At 48.1% G+C, this 18772-nt stretch overlaps 1 long non-coding RNA gene across 1 annotated transcript; it reads right to left on the bottom strand.

The window, feature by feature from the left end:
• Nucleotides 1-389: 389 nt before the first annotated feature.
• On the bottom strand, nucleotides 390-10890 carry LOC126994838 (uncharacterized). The gene is made up of 4 exons (XR_007749647.1): nucleotides 10706-10890; nucleotides 9696-9817; nucleotides 9290-9446; nucleotides 390-788 (listed from the first exon to the last, which is right to left on the bottom strand). It is a non-coding gene; the product is annotated as an uncharacterized LOC126994838 (long non-coding RNA).
• Between the last annotated feature and the right edge of the window lie 7882 nt (nucleotides 10891-18772).

Raw genomic sequence — 18772 nt, forward strand, 5'->3', positions numbered from 1 at the left:
TTAACCACAGTGCACGACACTCACCGTCATCTGAACGACAAGTGTCTCCGCTGCCTCCACACCGTCCCCACAGCCTTCACACGCCGGGTTCCCTCCTTTACTGACAACTGTTCTCCTCTCCTTCCTCTTGCGCTAACCCTCCCCTCCCCTTCCTCTAGGATTGGTTATTACCCCCACTCTCCTCCTCCTTTCTTTTTCTTCTTCAACTACATAACTATCACTACTTCCTCCTCCCGCTCTCTCTCCTCCCACTCCCTCTCTATAATATCCTAATAACCCCTTTTCCCTCGCCTTCTCCAACTACGTAACTATCACTTCACCTCTTCCTCCTCCTTCGACCTTGTTTCCTAATTACCTCCTCCTCCTCCTTGTTCCTTAGTTCCCTCCCACTCTCCTCCTTAACACTTGCTGCTCCTCCAACTACATAACTATCCATACCTAACCATCATTTCACTACTCCTTCCTCTTCCTCCTAGTTTCATTACCTTCCCCTCCTCCTCCTCCTGTTCCTCCTTCCTAATAATTTAATAACTCTCCTCAACATTCTCAGACGTCAAATTCTCTTTGCAAATTAGCGTTGACAAGCGCTAAGTCGCTCCTCTGGCCAGGGAAGTGAAGGGGAAATCAAAACTGTAGCGGTGATAGGGATTAAGACGCCAGGCTGCGAACGGACCAATTGTTTTCCCACGCTGTGCTTGTATGGGCAGTAAACGACCCCCGCAGAGGTGGACAGGGAGTGTGTCAGGGCTCTCGGGGTGCAGGCAACAGTCCGGCTACAGCTGCATCTTCTGGTGGATAAGAGGAGGCGGGAGATAGTGTTACAGCATTGTAAAAGAGGAACAGGAGGAGGTAATGAAATTAGGTGGAGGAGGAGGTGGAGGTAGTGAAGTGATAGTTCTGTATAGTGAGAATGAGGAGAAGCAAGAGTGGAGAGTTAAAAGGCATCATGAGAGGAACAGGAGGAGGAGGAGGAGGAGGAGGCGATAAAGAAACGAGGACGAAGAAGAAATGCTAGCACGCTGGTTTTGTTTTCTCGCCTAGCTTATCAGTGACAGCCTCGCGGTGATGGGAGGTCAGGCAAACGAACACCAGTTTATGTGTAAGCAAGCCACGTCGCCTGTAACTGGAATGCGTCTGAGGTCATTATTGATTTCACGCAGTTGTTTAGGAGTGAAATTGCATAAAAAAATCAAACTCGTCCCGTGATCATGTTTCTATTATGGACACTTTAATGTTTTTTTTTTTTTTTACAGCAAAGGAGACAGCTCAAGGGCACAAAAAAAACAATAAGAAAAAAAGAACCCGCTACTTGCTGCTCCTAAAAAGAATCCAAAGAGGTGGAAGAAAGATAGGTCAGTTTCTGGAGGAGAGGTGTCCTGATATCCTCCTCTTGAAAGAGTTCAAGTCATAGGCAGGAGGAAATACAGATGAAGGAAGATTGTTCCAGAGTTTACCAGCGTGAGGGATGAAAGAGTGAAGATGCTGGTTAACTCTTGCATAAGGGGTTTGGACAGTATAGGGATGAGCATGAGTAGAAAGTCGAGTGCAGCGGGAGGGGGGGAGGCATGCAGTTAGCAAGTTCAGAAGAGCAGTCAGCGTGGAAATATCGATAGAAGATAGAAAGAGAGGCAACATTGCGGCGGAATTTAAGAGGTAGAAGACTATCAGTATGAGGAGGAGAGCTGATGAGACGAAGAGCCTTTGCCTCCACTCTGTCCAGAAGAGCTGTGAGTGGAGCCCCCCCACACATGAGATGCATACTCCATACGAGGGCGGACAAGGCCCCTGTATATGGACAGCAACTGTGCAGGGGAGAAGAACTGGCGGAGACGGTACAGAACGCCCAGCCTCGAGGAAGCTGATTTAGTAAGAGATGAGATATGAAGTTTCCAGTTGAGATTTTGAGTTAAGGATAGACCGAGGATGTTTAGTGTTGAGGAAGGTGATAGCTGGGTGTTGTCAAAGAATAGGGGATAGTTGTTTGGAAGATTGTGTCGAGTGGATAGGTGGAGAAACTGTGTTTTTGAGGCGTTGAAGGACACCAGGTTCTTCTTGCCCCAATCGGAAATAATAGTAAGGTCTGAGGCTAAGCGTTCTGCAGCCTCCAGCCTTGAGTCGTTAAGTTCCTGAAGGGTGGGTCTTCTATTAAAAGAAGTTGAATAATGCAGAGTGGAATCATCGGCGTAGGAATGGATAGGACAGTTCGTTTTGGAAAGAAGATCATCAATGAACAACAGAAAAAGAGTGTGAGATAGGACAGAACCCTGTGGGACACCACTGTTAATAGATTTAGTGGAATAACAGTGAACGTCTACCACGGCAGAAATAGAACGGTCAGAAAGGAAACTGGAGATAAAGGTACAGAGAGAAGGATATAATCCGTATGAGGGCAGTTTAGAAAGCAAAGAGTTGTGCCAGACTCTATCGAAAGCTTTCGATATGTCTAGCGCAACTGAGAATGTTTCACCGAAACGCCTAAGAGAGGATGACCAAGAATTAGTTAAGAAAGCAAGATCACCCGTAGAACGCACCTTGCGGAACACATAATGGCGATCATATAGAGCGTCAGAATTGGATAGATGCTTATGAATATTTCGGTTAAGGATAAATTCAAAAGCTTTAGAAAGACAGGAAAGTAAAGCTATAGGACGATAGTTTGAGGGATTGGAATGGTCACTCTTCTTTGGCACAGGCTGTATGCAGGCTTACTTCCAACAGGAAGGAAAGGCAGATGTTGATAGGCAGAGACGAAAGAGTTTGATCAGGCAGGGTGTCAGCACGGAGGCACAGTTTTTAAGGACAATAGGAGGCACTCCATCAGGTCCATAAGCCTTCTGAGGATTGAGGCCAGAGAGGGCATAGAAAACATCATTTTGAAGAATCTTTATAACAGGCATAAAGGAGTCAGAGGGGAGATGAGTAGGAGGAATATGCCCAGAATCGTCCAGAGTGGAGTTTTTAGAAAAAGTTTGAGAGAAGAGTTCAGCCTTAGAGATAGATGAGACGGCAGTGTTGCCGTCAGGACTGAGGAGTGGAGGGAAAGATGAAGAAGTGAAGTTGGAGGAGATGTTTTTGGCTAGATGCCAGAAGTCACGGGAAGAGTTAGATTTTGAACGGCAAACACACACACACACACACACACACACACACACACACTCACACTCACACTCACACTCACTCTCACTCTCTCTATTCTTATTTCCCTCTTATTCTTTCATTCGTTGCCGTATTTGTTAGTTTATTTGAGTGTATCTTCATATAATCTTTCCACTACGCTACGCAGACCTCCTCCTCCTCCCTCCTTCTTTCTCCTCCACCTCTCTCTGGTTCCTTGTTCTACTCTCCCTCACTATTTTCCTTCCTTGCTTCCATCTTTCCAGTCTCCTCCTTCATTTTTCTCCTTCTCCTCTTCCCTCTTTCCTCTTCCCATCTCCCTGACACCTTTCCTTTCCTTCCTAATTTTATATCGTTTCATCCTCCTTTCCTCTTACTCCCTCGGTCTCTCATCTCCCTCTTCCTCCCTCCCTCCCACACTCCTTCGTCCATGGTGGGTTGAGATGGTTGCCTGAATGTCAAATGATAGAAAAAAAAATTGTGTTCGGAGAGAGAGAGAGAGAGAGAGAGAGAGAGAGAGAGAGAGAGAGAGAGAGAGAGAGAGAGAGAGAGAGAGAGAGAGAGAGAGAGAGAGAGAGAGAGAGAGAGAGAGAGAGAGAGAGAGAATGTACCGATTACTTTTTCTTTTTTTATGTTACGTTCATGTTTATTTTTTCAGTATAGGCTATAACTGTAATTCTTATTTTAATTCATACCTTTTCCGTTCATAAATTATATTCAAAACACACACACACACACACACACACACACACACACACACACACACACACACACACACACACACACACACACACACACACACACACACACACACACACTTTCGGACTGTGGAGTTTTTAAATAAAAAACGGGAAAAAATTCTTTGAGGGAAAAAGGAGGGGGAAAAGGGAAAATTATAAGAATGAATATAACAGAGGAGAAAAGTAAATAAGAGAAAACAGAAAAGGGAAAAGTGAGAAATTAATATAAAACCAAGACACTGGAAAATAATAAGGGAAAGTTATATAAAAAAGGATATTGATAAAATTAATATAAAACAAACGCAATGAGCGGCAAGAAGGGTAATGAGAGCAGTACAAAACAGTAAACCGTTAAGAGAACAAATTACTCTTAATGACACAATCTAAGGCTATTAAAAGAGATTCGGATACTGTATTTCTGCTATTGCGGTGGGTTTGTTATGATTTTTGAGGCTTTTAAAATACAAAGATCCAAGCGGCTGGGGAGGAGGAAGAGGAGGAGGAGGAAGAAGAGGAAAGAGAGGAAGATTGAGATGGAAACGGAGATGGAAATAAGGGGATGCGGAAGAAAGAGAAGAAGAAGAAGGAGATTGAAACAGATGAAAAGAGGAGGAGGAGGAGGGAGATGGAAACGGAGATGGGAAGAGGAGAAGAAGATGCAAACGTAGATGGAAGATGAAGCGCCCGACAGGAATATGCAGTAAGTAAAAGCGAGAGAAAGACGAGCAGCGTGAGAGATGGAGGAGACGGCAGCGATGAAGGGAGGAGCGAGGAGAGAATGGGAGAGGAAGGCCACGAGGGACAGACAAGCCAGAGGGAGTCACAGGAGCGAGGAGAGGATGGGAGAGGAAGGACACGAGGGACACACAAGCCAGAGGGAGTCACGGGAGCGAGGAGAGGATGGGAGAGGAAGGACACGAGGGACAGACAAGCCAGAGGGAGTCAAAGGAGCGAGGAGAGGATGGGAGAGGAAGGACACGAGGGACAGACAAGCCAGAGGGAGTCACAGGAGCGAGGAGAGGATGGGAGAGGAAGGACACGAGGGACAGACAAGCCAGAGGGAGTCACAGGAGCGAGGAGAGGATGGAGAGGACGGACAGACAAGCCAGAGGGAGTCACAGGAGCGAGGAGAGGATGGGAGAGGAAGGACACGGACAGACAAGCCAGAGGGAGTCACAGGAGCGAGGAGAGGATGGGAGAGGAAGGACACGAGGGACAGACAAGCCAGAGGGAGTCACAGGAGCGAGGAGAGGATGGGAGAGGAAGGACAGACAAGCCAGAGGGAGTCACAGGAGCGAGGAGAGGATGGGAGAGGAAGGACAGACAAGCCAGAGGGAGTCACAGGAGCGAGGAGAGGATGGGAGAGGAAGAACACACAAGCCAGAGGGAGTCACAGGAGCGAGGAGAGGATGGGAGAGGAAGAACACACAAGCCAGAGGGAGTCACGGGAGCGAGGAGAGGATGGGAGAGGAAGGACACACAAGCCAGAGGGAGTCACAGGAGCGAGGAGAGGATGGGAGAGGAAGGACAGACAAGCCAGAGGGAGTCACAGGAGCGAGGAGAGGATGGGAGAGGAAGGACAGACAAGCCAGAGGGAGTCACAGGAGCGAGGAGAGGATGGGAGAGGAAGGACAGACAAGCCAGAGGGAGTCACAGGAGCGAGGAGAGGATGGAAGAGGAAGGACAGACAAGCCAGAGGGAGTCACAGGAGCGAGGAGAGGATGGGAGAGGAAGGACAGACAAGCCAGAAGGAGTCACAGGAGCGAGGAGAGGATGGGAGAGGAAGGACAGACAAGCCAGAGGGAGTCACAGGAGCGAGGAGAGGATGGGAGAGGAAGGACAGACAAGCCAGAGGGAGTCACAGGAGCGAGGAGAGGATGGGAGAGGAAGGACAGACAAGCCAGAGGGAGTCACAGGAGCGAGGAGAGGATGGGAGAGGAAGGACAGACAAGCCAGAGGGAGTCACAGGAGCGAGGAGAGGATGGAAGAGGAAGGACAGACAAGCCAGAGGGAGTCACAGGAGCGAGGAGAGGAGGAAGATGGGAGGCGAACGACGACGAAGAGGATGGAAGGGAAACAAAAAGAAAAAAAAAAAACTCCTCAATATTAGTGAATGAAAAAAAACGAGGCAAGAAAATATTCAAGATATAGACAATTGGGATGAAAACAAGGAGGAAAATATAAATAAATGTGTAAGTATAAAGATGAAAAACAAGAAAAATACACTAAAAGACGTATAAGAGATGAAATAAAATACAAATGAATGAGAACAAGGAAATGGAAGAAGACAAAAAGAGAAAGAAATAAGTCCCCAACGAAATACTCCCCCCATCAAAAAAAAGGAGATACAATGACAAAGAAGATAAAAGAAAGGAGGAAGAAAACACGCACGTCACAAAACATTTTAAACACACACAAGACAAAGAAATCTAAGATGAATGGAAGGACTGCATGGACGAAGAAAGTGATGATGAAGAATTAATGAACCAATGAAAGTAGAACACGAAAAATTATGAAATTATTTTCCCCAGACAGCAGCAGAGCGAGTGAGCCTCACCCAAGACTCCACCCTGGCAGAGGTGGTGGCAAAATTCCACCTCCTCGATAAACTCCTGGTAAACTGACGACATCCTCTGACGGGCTCACCAGCCCGTACCCTACCCTATAGTCCGAGAGCTAGCTACGGGTGATTTTACCCCAACGAGCCCAGAAGATATAATGCTCTAACTTGGTTAAGTTTATCACCGACAATTGAAAAAGGTTTGTCAGCTGCTTCAACTGAGTGTTGATTTTTTTCAAACTATACACTTCAAACTTTGTATAAAACTATGTATTTATTCTTATTAATAATATGGATGATATAACTCTGCAGAAGAGGGGGGGGAAGGAAGGGTCTGTCAAAAAAAAAGACTAAAAAGTGTTGGATTGCCCCAAAAAGCTAATCGATATATTTCATCAGTATAATAAAAAAAAGTGCAGATATATGATCTAATAACTGACACTATTTCTCGGTGGTAAAGGGTCAGGGGTCAAAATTTAGTCGATTTTGTCTGACGGGTAAAATGTCTTACCCCAAAGGCTACACGTACTAAATGCAGTAGCTCAGAGTTAATCTGTCCAAATTGATAATGAGACTAAAACTGACAACATTATCAGGTGGTAAGATGTGGTTTTTACCTCACGGGGTCAAAATGGGCAAAATTTGGAGGTCAGCTGACCACATCTTACCACCTGATAATGTTGTCAGTTTTAGTCTCATTATCAATTTGGACAGATTAACTCTGTGCTACTGCATTTTGTACGTGTAGCTTTGGGTAAGACATTTTTACCCCAAGGGCCAAAATCAGACTAAATTTGAGGGCAGCTGACCCCTTTTACCACCGAGAATAGTGTCAGTTATTAGTGTCAGATTCATATCTACTGCATTTTATCATTATACTGAGTGAATATGATTCGTGTACTTTGGGGGTAAATCCAACACTTTTAGGGTCTTTTTAAGGGCAGCTGACCCCTTCATCCCCCTTAAATATTCTGTGAGTTATATCGCCATATTATTAAGAATAAATACATAGTTTTATATACAAAGTTTGAAGTGTATAGTTTGAAAAGTAAAATCAACCTCAAAAAGGGGTATTTTGGCACCCCCTGGGGGCAACACCCACCCGAGTTGAAGCAGCTGACAAACCTTTTTCAATTGTCGGTGATAAACTTAACCAAGTTAGAGCATTATATCTTCTGGGCTCGTTGGGGTAAAATCACCCGTAGCTAGCTCTCGGACTACTAGGAGGACAAATCAATAACATCTCTCGTCACTTATGCGATATTTTTTATCATCGAAGTAAAATACGCTAGGATTTTTTTTTTTGCAAAATCTCCATACATTCTCACGCACCAAAATGGAAAAGTAGCTGTTTACGCGCATGGCCAAAAAAAAAAAAAAAAAAATACTCCCAGAATCAAGAAATCACAGAACAAAAAGAGCGGCTAATCACACTGACGTGATTTCTTCATGTATGAATAAAAACCCACACTGGCAGACAATAGTTATATTTTTTACCAAACAGTTTCGGTGGACACTGCCACCATCTCCAGTGGTGTAAAGGAAGAGTATAAGTAGTTACAATGGTTTACAATTCTCCTTATATACACAACGGAACGAGTAGCCTACCTAAGTATGGGAGGGGCTGGACAGAGAGGGAAGGGTGCGTTCGTTAGGTCTGGGGGAGGGATGCGAGGTCACGGCCCCGCCCCAACGCTGCGGCGTTGGGGCGTAGGATTTGGGATTAGCAAAATATAATCTAACTGACAAACAGGAAAAAAAAATAAAAACTGACCCATCTTGTCCTTATCACGTTTTTAGTTTTTGTTTTTATTTATCAAGTTGGAGGAATTGGCGGTCGAGCTGATTTTTAATGAATCAATTTTACTGCACTGGACGCTGAAGGATGTAGTTTATTCCATTATCGCCCTTAACTAACTTGTTTACACTTACTATAACGAATGTTGTGTGCCACTATTTCTCGTCTGGAACGTATCATCAATCAAAAACAATTTGGATTTGGGTTTTGGTCCACATTAGTAAAGCCAGTGAATATTTTGGAGCACACATTTTGTCGCACACCTAATTTAGCAATGTGCATTGCCTAGTCGGGAGACCAACACTGTATCGCATATTCTAAATGGGGTCTGACCAAGCTATTGTAAGCATTACATCTTCATTTGTAACAAAGAAAAGTTTATCTTCATGAAGCCAAGCATTTTATTCATTTCGTTGCATCAATGCATTGCTTTGAAAATTTGAGGTTTCACAATTTTGACACCCAGGCCCTCGGCACACTGAACGCTTTTGAGTTCAACGCCACGCTTTCATAATCAAACTATTTTTTGTACCAATCGGAAAACCTGACACTTATCTAAATCAAGTAAATGGAGAACCTGACATTTTATGCAATCTTCTTGGAGGCTTTGTCTTCATCAGTGAGGGCATAATTACCAGTCTTTGTGTCATCAAATTTACTACTAAGATTACCGAGTCTAACGTCAACGTCATTGATATAACTGGCGAAGAACCGAGCCCTGAGGGACACCACTAGTGACGGGCATCCACTCTGAGTTAAATTAATCTATAGTTACTCTATGCTGTCTGTTGTTCAACCAACATGCAGTCCATTGGCATACTTTACCGTCAATACCTAGCTGCTTTTTAAATTAAGTAATTTATGGTGTGGAAGTTATCAAATGCTTTCTGAAAATCAAGATAGAATATGTCCAGTGACTTGGTAACTTTATAAGCTGAGAAAGAGGTCTTCATAAAAGGTTAAATAGGTTCAACGAACATGATCTCTTGTTACGGAAGCCATGTTGAGAATCCTTAATAAATGAGTGGCTTTCATGGTAACTCACAATTTTGTCTAATCTGCTCTCGAGTAACTTACCTACTAGTGAAGTCAGACTAATGGACCAATAATTCTTAAAAATCGGTGTTACGCAATCCATTTTCCAGTCAGAGGGGACGAGGTCTTGTCGCAAGGACATGTTGTGGCCAGGCTGCCAATTCAGGGTTTGTAAAGTCTTCGTAGTCGCTGCCCGGGTCTGTAAGGAAAATGGCGTTATATTTGAATTACTGTAGCCTATTCTCCTTTCATGTTAAGCCCTGATAAGGCTACATTAATAAAGGTTATATTAATTAAGCGATGCATGGTGCACATTACAAAGAATTTGACATGCTGTACAAAGAAATTATAACTTTTTCTATAGATTGACGCCTGAAATACACTGCACAGTGTAATGTATTTCTTATCATTGACTAAAAATTGGTAAATAAGCATTTGAAATTCACACTGCTTATTATTGGGTACTGAGCAAGACTTGAGCTCCTGGGCTATATCAGAGAACAGCTTTAGCAGACGCTTGTGCTTGTGGCAGTCAGCATGTCCAGGCTGGGCTGGGCTTGTTAAACTGTCCTGGAAGTCAATAAAAGGGTTAATAGGTGTGTGGTGGATAGAATGGTGGATGGAGGTGGAAGACAGGAAATACCCGACACCTGAAAGCAGAGGGACGAGTGCCGGAGAACAACTGGAAGGCCGTGGGTGACAGGTAACTGTCTTACAATAGGCTGGAAGGAAGGCTGGAAGGAACTGAAATGGCACCAAATGGCTGGGTGGAAGATGGACTGGGTGGAGGTGGAAGTTGAGGTGGACATTGTGGATTATACGGAGCAAAAGACCACGCAGCAAAAGTTAAAAGTACACATTTCATGAATGCTAAAATGATAAGAACCGATTATGTATTCACAATCCACATACTATTTTTGACCAGATTACTATAGCATTTACACTATTTAGAATCATAGAAATGCACTTTTTTTGCCAGCATTGCTAAGCTCTTTAAACTAAATTTATAAATGTCAACTAAATACTCATAGATATCCATTTACTGATTTTAGCCAACAATTCTATAGCTTTTTTTTTTTATCAACTTATTGATTTCAATCTTAATACTCAGAAATTACTTTACACAAAACATTAAAAAAAAAAAATGAAGGTTTAAGATACTTCTAGGACTGACTGGAGAAAAAGCAGAACAAATTCACCCAAACGTGTCAAATGAAAAAAAAAAAAATCACAAACTTGGGGAGTCTGTGGACTTGACAAGGCAGCTCAGGGACCCAGGATTGATCTCAATCTTAATACTCAGAAATTACTTTACACAAAACATAAAAAACAAAAATTAAGGTTTAAGATACTTCTAGGACTGACTGGAGAAAAAGCAGAACAAATTCACCTTGTCAAGTCCGTGGACTTGACAAGGCAGCTCAGGGACCCAGGAGCAGGGCAACCCTCGAGTCTTACGGGGGGGCGTCACAGGGCTGGAGGAGACTGGTAGAAGTGGGCTGGGCTGGAGGAGACTGGTAGAAGTGGGCTGGGCTGGAGGAGACTAGTAGAAGTGGGCTGGGCTGGGGGAGACTGGTACACGTGGGCTGGGCTGGGGGAGACTGGTACACGTGGGCTGGGCTGGGGGAGACTGGTACACGTGGGCTGGGCTGGGGGAGACTGGTACACGTGGGCTGGGCTGGAGGAGACTGGTACACGTGGGCTGGGCTGGAGGAGACTGGTACACGTGGGCTGGGCTGGAGGAGACGGGTAGTGGTGGGCTGGGCTGGAGGAGACTGGTACACGTGGGCTGGGCTGGAGGAGACTGGTACACGTGGGCTGGGCTGGAGGAGACTGGTACACGTGGGCTGGGCTGGAGGAGACTGGTACACGTGGGCTGGGCTGGAGGAGACTGGTACACGTGGGCTGGGCTGGAGGAGACTGGTACACGTGGGCTGGGCTGGAGGAGACTGGTACACGTGGGCTGGGCTGGAGGAGACTGGTACACGTGGGCTGGGCTGGAGGAGACTGGTACACGTGGGCAGGGCTCGAGGAGACTGGTACACGTGGGCTGGGCTGGAGGAGACTGGTACACGTGGGCTGGGCTGGAGGAGACTGGTACACGTGGGCTGGGCTGGAGGAGACTGGTACACGTGGGCTGGGCTGGAGGAGACTGGTACACGTGGGCTGGGCTGGAGGAGACTGGTACACGTGGGCTGGGCTGGAGGAGACTGGTACACGTGGGCTGGGCTGAGGAGGAGAGACTGGTACACGTGGGCTGGGCTGGAGGAGACTGGTACACGTGGGCTGGGCTGGAGGAGACTGGTACACGTGGGCTGGGCTGGAGGAGACTGGTACACGTGGGCTGGGCTGGAGGAGACTGGTACACGTGGGCTGGGCTGGAGGAGACTGGTACACGTGGGGTGGGCTGGCTGGGGAGGAGACTGGTACCCGGGGGCTGGGCTGGAGGAGACTGGGAAACGTGGGCTGGGCTGGAGGAGACTGGTACACGTGGGCTGGGCTGGAGGAGACTGGTACACGTGGGCTGGGCTGGAGGAGACTGGTACACGTGGGCTGGGCTGGAGGAGACTGGTACACGTGGGCTGGGCTGGAGGAGACTGGTACACGGGCTGGGCTGGAGGAGACTGGTACACGTGGGCTGGGCTGGAGGAGACTGGTACACGTGGGCTGGGCTGGAGGAGACTGGTACACGTGGGCTGGGCTGGAGGAGACTGGTACACGTGGGCTGGGCTGGAGGAGACTGGTACACGTGGGCTGGGCTGGAGGAGACTGGTACACGTGGGCTGGGCTGGAGGAGACTGGTACACGTGGGCTGGGCTGGAGGAGACTGGTACACGTGGGCTGGGCTGGAGGAGACTGGTACACGTGGGCTGGGCTGGAGGAGACTGGTACACGTGGGCTGGGCTGGAGGAGACTGGTACACGGGGGCTGGGCTGGAGGAGACTGGTACACGGGGGCTGGGCTGGAGGAGACTGGCACGTGGGTTGGGCTGGAGGAGACTGGTACACGTGGGCTGGGCTGGAGGAGACTGGTACACGTGGGCTGGGCTGGAGGAGACTGGTAGAAGTGGGCTGGGCTGGAGGAGACTGGTACACGTGGGCTGGGCTGGAGGAGACTGGTACACGTGGGCTGGGCTGGAGGAGACTGGTACACGTGGGCTGGGCTGGAGGAGACTGGTACACGTGGGCTGGGCTGGAGGAGACTGGTACACGTGGGCTGGGCTGGAGAGACTGGTAGAAGTGGGCTGGGCTGAGGAGACTGGTAGAAGTGGCTGGGCTGGAGGAGACTGGTAGAAGTGGGCTGGGCTGGAGGAGACTGGTAGAAGTGGGCTGGGCTATAGAAGGCTGGTAGAAGTGGGCTGGACTGGAGGAGGCTGGTAGAAGTGGGCTGGGCTGGAGGAGACTGGTAGAAGTGGGCTGGGCTGGAGGAGACTGGTAGAAGTGGGCTGGGCTGGAGGAGACTGGTAGAAGTGGGCTGGGCTTACGGAGACTGGTAGAAGTGGGCTGGGCTGGAGGAGACTGGTAGAAGTGGGCTGGGCTGGAGGAGACTGGTACAAGTGGGCTGGGCTGGAGGAGACTGGTACAAGTGGGCTGGGCTGGAGGAGACTGGTACAAGTGGGCTGGGCTGGAGGCGACGGGATCAAGTGGGCTGGGCTGGAGGAGACTGGTACAAGTGGGCTGGGCTGGAGGAGACTGGTACAAGTGGGCTGGGCTGGAGGAGACTGGTACAAGTGGGCTGGGCTGGAGGAGACTGGTAGAAGTGGGCTGGGCTGGAGGAGACTGGTAGAAGTGGGCTGGGCTGGAGGAGACTGGTAGAAGTGGGCTGGGCTGGAGGAGACTGGTAGAAGTGGGCTGGGCTGGAGGAGACTGGTACAAGTGGTCTGGGCTGGAGGAGTCTGGTACAAGTGGTGTGGGCTGGAGGAGACTTGTAGAAGTGGGCTGGGCTGGAGGAGACTGGTAGAAGTGGGCTGGGCTGGAGGAGACTGGTAGAAGTGGGCTGGGCTGGAGGAGACTGGTAGAAGTGGGCTGGGCTGGAGGAGACTGGTACAAGTGGGGTGGGCTGGAGGAGACTGGTAGAAGTGGGCTGGGCTGGAGGAGACTGGTAGATGTGGGCTGGGCTGGAGGAGACTGGTAGAAGTGAGATGGGCTGGAGGAGACTGGTAGAGGTGGGGTGGGCTGGAGGAGACTGGTAGAAGTGAGATGGGCTGGAGGAGACTGGTGAGAAGTGGGCTGGGCTGGAGGACTCAGTAAGTGGGCTGTGATGGTGGATACTGGTATATGTGGGCTGGGCTGGAGGAGACTGGTAGAAGTGGGCTGGGCTGGAGGAGACTGGTAGAAGTGGGCTGGGCTGCATTAGACTGGTAGGAAGTGGGCTGGAGCTGGAGGAGACTGGTAGAAGTGGCCTGGGCTGGAGGGAGACTGAGTAGAAGTGGGCTGGGCTGAGAAGACTGGTAGAAGTGGGCTGGGCTGGAGGAGACTGGTAGAACTGGGCTGGGATGGAGGAGATTGGTAGAAGTGGGGTGGGCTGGAGGAGACTGGTGAAAGTGGGCTGGGCTGGAGGAGACTGGTATAAGTGGGATGGGCTGGAGGAGACAGGTAGAAGTGGGCTGGGCTGGAGGAGACTAGTAGAAGTGGGCTGGGCTGTAGGAGTCAGTTAGAAGTGGGCTGGGCTGGAGGAGACTGGTAGAAGTGGGCTGGGCTGGAGGAGACTGGTAGAAGTGGAGCTGGGCTGGAGGAGACTGGTAGAAGTGGGCTGGGCTGGAGGAGACTGGTAGAAGTGGGCTGGGCTGGAGGGAGACTGGTAGAAGTGGGCTGGGCTGGAGGAGACTGGTAGAAGTGGGCTGGGCTTAAGGGCTGGTGCAAAGTGGGCTGGTGGAGGAGACTGGTAGAGTGGGCTGGGCTGGAGGACTGGTAGAAGTGGGCTGGGCTGACGGAGACTGGTAGAAGTGGGCTGGGCTGACGGAGACTGGTAGAAGTGGAGCTGGGCTTACGGAGACTGCAGAAGTGGTCAACATGGACTGGTAGAAGTGGGCTGGGCTTACGGAGACTGGTAGAAGTGGCTGGCCATGGAGACTGGTAGCGGGCTGGGCTTACGGACTGCAGGCGGGCTGGGCTTACGGAGACTGGTAGAAGTGGGCTGGGCTTACGGAGACTGGTAGAAGTGGGCTGGGCTTACGGAGACTGGTAGAAGTGGGCTGGGCTTACGGAGACTGGTAGAAGTGGGCTGGGCTTACGGAGACTGGTGAAGTGGGCAAGCCTGGAGACTGGTAGAGTGGGCTGGGCTTACGGAGACTGGTAGAAGTGGGCTGGGCTTACGGAGACTGGTAGAAGTGGGCTGGAAGCACGGAGACTGGTGAGTGGGCTAGCTACGGAGACTGGTAGAAGTGGGCTGAACACAGAGACTAGTGAAAGTGGGCTGAGGAGACTGGTAGAGAGTGGGGTGGGGCAGGGACTGGTAGAAGTGGGAACGGTGGGCTGGAGGACTGGTACGTGTGGGCTGGGGCTGGAGGAGACTGGTACATGTGGGCTGGGCTGGAGGGAGACTGGTACATGTGGGCTGGGCTGGAGGAGACTGGTCATGTGGGCTGGAGGGCAGCTTTGGTACATGTGGGCACGACTGGAGGAGACTGGTACATGTGGGCTGGGCTGGAGGAGACTGGTACATGTGGGCTGGGCTGGAGGAGACTGGTACATGTGGGCTGGGCTGGAGGAGACTGGTACATGTGGGCTGGGCGGGAGGAGACAGGTACCGGTGGGCTGGGCTGGGCAGGAGGAGACTGGTACATGTGGGCTGGGCTGGAGGAGACTGGTACATGTGGGCTGGGCTGGAGGAGACTGGTACATGTGGGATGGGCTAGAGGAGACTGGTACATGTGGGCTGGGCTGGAGGAGACTAGTACATGTGAGCTGGGCTGGAGGAGACTGGCATGTGGGTTGGGCTGGAAGAAACAGGAGACTGGTACATGTGGGCTGGGCTGGAGGAGACTTGTAGGAGTGGGCTGGGCTGGAGGAGGCTGGTAGAAGTGAGCTGGCCTGGAGGAGACTGGTAGAAGTGGGCTGCAGGGGCTCTGGGAGGTGGAAGAGACTGTAAATGGTGGAGACAGCTGGGCTGGACGTGGAGGCCGTGTTGCCTGGCCTCCTCCTGATTGAACCTTTCGCCAGTCATGGCATTCAGGAGTATTTTAGTATGTATGCAGTGTGTCTGTAGAGTTTTTCTTTTCAGTGAACCTTTTGCCACACTCATGGCATTCATAAGGTCTTCGCCAGTGTGTGAAAGGGTGTGTCTCTTAGGACGAGGTTACTCTTCTTTAGACCTTTGCCATTCTCCTTAGCATTCATGAGGTCTTTCACCAGTGTGTAAAAGGGTGTGTTCGTTGAGGATACTCTTCATTACGGAACCTTTGCCACACTCATGGCATTCATGAAGTCTTTCACCAATGTGTGAAAAAGGTGTGTGTGGGGTATCTGTTGAGATGACTCTTGGAACTGAAACGTTTGCCACCTCATGGCATTCATGAGGTCTTTCACCAGTGTGTGAAAAAGTGTGTTTGTTGAGTTGGCTTTGTGGCGGAAGCTTTGTCACAGTGATGGCATTCATGAAGTCCTCTACTGAGGGTTTGGGTGTATTGTTGAGTCAACCTTCCCAGAGTCTTTCCCACACTCTTAGCACTCATGGTTTCACCAGTGTGTGCAAGGCAGTGTCTTGAACTTGCTCTCAGTCTCAAATCTTGTCACCTCTTGACTCCAATCTATTCCTTTCCATTGTGGCCGAGATGTCAGCAGCATGGTGGTGGTGGTTCTCTTAATCCTCAAAGCATGTGGCAGCCTGAACTGAGTGCTGAAACAACAGGCCTGCCCGACCATGCAGCCTCCAGGCACTCAGTGCTTCTGCTGCAGAGCGCATGGCAGGTCATTGCAGGAGCTCCGGCCGTGGCCCAGGGCCAGCGATGCACCAGGGAGTCCTGAAGGCAGAGGCTGTGAGGACGTGCCGAGCACAGCACCAGCCTCAAGGCCCTCACTCCAGCAGCAGCATTAGCCTGGACGTGGGGAGACAGGTTTGTGCTGTGTGCTGGCCTCCCACGAATGAGAACCCCAGTCTGGAAAGATATAAAATGGTCAAGAAAATGGGTGGCTGGATCAGTTGAGTTGGTCAAAATTGTAATAAAAGCAATGGGAAAATATTGTCTCAAGGAATGGGTGGCTGGAGCAGTGGAGAAAGTGCAGTCAGTGTAATATGGCATAAGGGAAAAATATATAGCAAGGAAAAGGTATTGCTAAAACACACAGTAAACTGTAATGTCTTCCCTCCTCAAAACATTGAATATTAACAATAGAGTGGAACATCAAAGGGTGGAATGGATGGACGTGAAGACTGAAAGAAGGTGGAGAGTTATACTACACTAGGAAGGCAAGGATGGCAGAAAACAGGTGGAATCATAGAGTTATCAGAAATAAAATGCAATAATATGCGGTGACTTCAATAACCCTCCGTTAACTGGAATGCACTTTCTGGCGACAGAGAAGGCGAGAGATTAATTAACTTTACAAAATTCATTTTAATCAAACTGTTACCATGCCGACACGCGGAAATAATATTCTTGATTTAATCTTCGCGACCGATAGTCATCTCATAGCTGCCTGTGAGGTAGGCGAGCCATTTGCAAGCAGCGACCACAACATAATCAGTTGCGTTTTAAATATTGAAACAAAAGCACAAGCAAACTCGCTCTTAATACCTAATTATAGTAAAGCAAATTTTACGGACCTAAAAAGAGAACTGGCTTCAGTAAATTGGAATCATTTGCTCAACAACGTCAGCGTTCAAGAAATGTATAATCGTTTTACTGCACACATCACTGCGAGTGTAAATAAATTCATTCCACTCAAGCCACGAAGGACTGATAATCAAAAAACGTTGTGGATGAATAATTACCTACAAAAAATCATCGTCGAAAAAAGAAAACTCTATAAGAAATATAAACTGACACATAATTCACAGGATCATACTAATTACGTCAATGTCAAGAGAGAGTGCGAAAGGAAAATCAGAAAACAGAAACACGAATATGAGATGAAAATATCACTTGATGCCAAGAAAAATCCAAGGTTATTTTTCAGTTACATAAGAAACAAAAAAACTGTTAAAAATAATATCGGCCCACTACTATTAAGTGGCAATACGATTAGTGATGATAAAGGCATGGCGTCGGTCCTAAATTCAACCTTTAGTAGCGTATCTACAAAAGAAAACATGACAACGATTCCAGCCCCGAAGAAAATTTTTCAAGGCCCTGAAGAACATAAGCTTGCATTGACCGAAATTGATATCAGCGAAGTGCGTGCGTACCTGCAGAAAAATAGATTCAAATAAATCTCCGGCCCCGATAATTTATCTCCTCGCGTGTTGAGAGAATGTAGTCAACAGCTAGAATTACCCATAACATTAATATTCAACAAGTCATTAGCACAGGCCAGTGTGCCTCTCGAGTGGAAAAAGGCCAATATTACCCCGATCTTTAAAAAAGGAGACAAAATACAAGCCAATAATTATCGTCCTATCAGCCTTACGTCTGTCCTAATTAAACTATTCGAAAAAATGATCAGGGATAAAATGATCACTTTCCTTGAAACAAATGATTTGATAACTAATAGTCAGCATGGATTTCGTAGTAGTCGGTCTTGCCTTACCAACCTAATAACCTTTTTCAACGATGTTTATACATGTTGGGACGCCCGAAGCCCATATGACGTAATTTAATTCTCAGAAAGCGTTTGATAAAGTTTCTCACGTTAGGCTTATTTCAAAACTGCTTTCCCACGGTATTAACGACCATCTATGTGCGTGGATTCATGACTGGCTCACCAACAGAGAACAACGTGTAGTTCTTAATGGTGAAGCATCGGATTGGCAGCCCGTCACCAGTGGCGTGCCCCAAGGTTCGGTCCTGGGGCCAACACTATTCATAATTTACGTGAACGACTTAGACACTGATATCCTATCAAAAGTAGCCAAATTCGCCTACGACACCAAACTAGGAGGTACGGTAATGAACAGTCAAAGTTGCGAGAACATTCAATCAGATTTAATAAGACTTGCCGACTGGAGCGAAAAATGGCAAATGAGTTTTAACGTAGATAAATGTAAAGTAATGCAGATAGGTGAAAAAAATCCTAACTTTAAATATCAGATTCAAGGACATAAGTTCAGCGAAGTAAATCAAGAAAAAGATATTGGTGTCATTATCAATAACACTCTTAAAATGAGTGATCAATGTTCTGCAGCGAGTAAAAAAGCCAATATGATGTTGGGATTAATCTCAAAAAACTTTGATTATAAATCACCCGAACTTATGAAGAGATTATATTTAGCATTTGTAAGACCACACCTAGAATACGCCGTTCAGTTCTGGTCACCGAACTATATCAAAGATCAAGTTTTGCTAGAAAGGATACAGCGACGAGCAACCAAACAAATTCCAGCGCTCCGAAACTTGCCATATGACGAGCGTTTAAAACGTTTAGATAT

This window comes from Eriocheir sinensis, unplaced genomic scaffold (assembly GCF_024679095.1).
Source record: "Eriocheir sinensis breed Jianghai 21 unplaced genomic scaffold, ASM2467909v1 Scaffold89, whole genome shotgun sequence".
NCBI classification, from domain to species: Eukaryota; Metazoa; Arthropoda; class Malacostraca; order Decapoda; family Varunidae; genus Eriocheir; species Eriocheir sinensis.